This window comes from Sinocyclocheilus anshuiensis, unplaced genomic scaffold (genome assembly GCF_001515605.1).
Source record: "Sinocyclocheilus anshuiensis isolate Anshui unplaced genomic scaffold, SAMN03320099.WGS_v1.1 scaffold326, whole genome shotgun sequence".
NCBI classification, from domain to species: domain Eukaryota; kingdom Metazoa; phylum Chordata; class Actinopteri; order Cypriniformes; family Cyprinidae; genus Sinocyclocheilus; species Sinocyclocheilus anshuiensis.
Window position 1 is genome coordinate 773,998 of NW_015546098.1, and position 2,765 is coordinate 776,762.

General features: G+C 32.8%; 1 pseudogene; it reads right to left on the minus strand.

Moving 5' to 3' along the window:
• Positions 1–2,558, minus strand: part of LOC107700262 (glutamyl-tRNA(Gln) amidotransferase subunit B, mitochondrial-like) — a 21,806-nt pseudogene extending 19,248 nt beyond the window's left edge.
• Between the last annotated feature and the right edge of the window lie 207 nt (positions 2,559–2,765).

The following is a 2,765-nucleotide window of genomic DNA, read 5'->3' on the forward strand; positions in this document are numbered from 1 at the left end:
ATTTCTGAAGATCATGTGACACTGAAGACTGGAGTAATGATGCTGAAAAATCAGCTTTGATCACAGGAATAAATGTGATTTTAATGTATATTAAAATAGAAAAACTAACATAATAATATTTCACAATATTACATTTTTGATCAAATAAACGCAGCCTTGATGAGCATAAGAGACTTCTTTAAAAAACATTAAAAATCGTTCTGATCCCAAACTTTTGAACGGTAGTGTATGTGTGCAGCTAAGGGAACTCACAGGCATGTCTGCATAAAAATAGTGCTTCCTGTCAAACAGCGACTTCCTGTTGATGGTACAGTTGAGAGCGAGGCCTGTCAATACAGCCGCTTCCACACATCTTCTGTTCAGCACCTTAGGCAAGGCAAGGCAAGGCAAGTTTATGTATATAGCACATTTCATACACAATGGTAATTCATAGGAAATTTAATAGCATCTATAAATGCAATGATATGACAGATATAATGTAGATTTAAGAAAGTTAATTCGACGTTAATTCAATTCATTTACATACTGGCAGTGTTCCTGGTAATGAAGCATCGAAATATGAGACAAGTGAGTTTGGTGGAGCCAAGAATCTAACACGAGACCCAGAGAAGAGCTTTGAAGTGGATTGAATCTGAGCGTGGACTTCCAGACCCACAACACCAACCATCTGAGGAAGACTAGAAAACAAAGCACAAGAGATGAAGAGTTGGTGGCGCCCGAACTGATGGCACTTTACAGTAACTTTCATAAACCGGGTATTAAAAGACATCAGCAGCTCAATTCCAATCAATTATGAATGGAATTATTAATACTGATAAGACTAGGGCTAGCTGTTACACAGGGAAGCTGTCAAAAAGGTGTCAAAAGTCCAATAACACAAACGTTCCTTCTCTACAAATTGGTTTTGTATGTTTGCTTCAAAGTCCCACACTACTGTTCACAAGTGTGGAGTTAGTAAGATTTTTTAACAGAAATTAATACTTTTATTCAGCAACGACAAATTAAATTGATCAAGAGACAGTAAAGACATTTATAATGTTAGAAAAGATTTCTATTTCAAATAAATGATGTTCTTTTACTTATATATATAGCCGTTAAAAAGTTTGGAACCAGTAATGTTTTTTAAAGAAGTCTCTTCTGCTCACCAAGGCTGCATTTATTTGATCAGAAATACAGTAATATTGTGAAATATTATTGCAATTTAAAATAATGGTTTTCTATTTTAATGTACTTTAAAATATAATGTATTGCTGTGATGCGCAGCTGAATTTTCAGCATCAGTCTTCAGAGTCACATGATCTTCAGAAATCATTCTAATATTCTGATTTATTATCAGTGTTGGAAACAGTTTTAATGCTTAATATTTTTTTGGGAACCTGTGATACTTTTTTCAGGATTCTTTGATAAGTGAAAATTTAAAAAGAACAGCATTTATTAAAACTAGAAATCCTTTCTAACAATATACACTACTGTTCAAAAGTTTGGGGTGAGTAATTTATTTTTTATTTTTTTGAAAGAAATGAATGCTTTTATTCAGCAAGGATGTGTTAAATTGATAAAAAGTGATTATAAAGACTTATATTGTTAGAAAAGATTTCTATTTTGAATAAATGATGTTCTTTTAAAATTTTTATTCATCAAAGAATCCTGAAAAAAGTATCACAGTTTCCCAAAAAAATATTAAGCTTTAAAACTGTTTCCAACACTGATAATAAATCAGAATATTCGAATGATTTCTGAAGATCATGTGACACTGAAGACTGGAGTAATAATGCTGAAAATTCAGCTGCACATCACAGAAATAAATTACATCGTAAAATATATTAATATAGAAAACAGTTATTTTAAATCGTAATAATGTTTTACAATATTTATGTTTTTACATTTGACATCAGCTTTGATGAGCATAAGAGGCGTCTTTATAACATTACACCCAAACATTTGAAAGTTTAAAACCCTCTAAAATAGAATAATTTTGAGAATTCTCTCACCCAAACTAAAATTCCAATATTGTCAGAATTTCTTACACAATAAGCTTTTTTGTTAAGAATTTTTTTTGTTCTTTTTTTTATCCAAGACTAAAAAGAACCAAAACCTACAACTAAGAAATATTAAATGGAGTAAAAATGTGACAACTAGCAATGGTGGTCTCCAATTGTACTTTAATTAATGAGCTGTGATCATTTTGATTGCAACAAATATTATTCATTAAGGATGTTTGGTAAATTACTTAGTTATTAGTATTTAATAACACTGTTCAGAGCGCATGTAAAGTCAAAGTCAGCATTCAAGTGAGTCTCAAATCTGCACACTGTACACCACATTAAATAATTCGATTAATTCGAAAAAATCTCCAAACTATGAACCTCCAACCTAAAAGCATTTGATGCCTACCTTTTAGAATGCACTTTGGGCTGAAGTTGACTTTTGGATCCAGATGTCCATATTGTCCTTATCACGACATTAAAAGTATCACTATGATATAAACTTTGTGATGTATTAGCATATTTCCTTAGTTTGAAGAGCATACTGTTATATCCTGAAGAGGAGGCTGCCATGTTTATGTGTGCGGGTAGATGGTACATGTAGTTTTACAGAGCCGCGAGTGAAGGAAAAAACTACAACTCCCATAATGCCAGTGGCGCAATGGCAACGTTTCCGGCGACTTCTTTTGACGGCATCCACAAGCTGGTGGCGGGAGATTCAGGCATGGTCATCTTTAAGCGCTTCAGGACTTGCTTTTTGCTTGTTTACGTTACAGATGG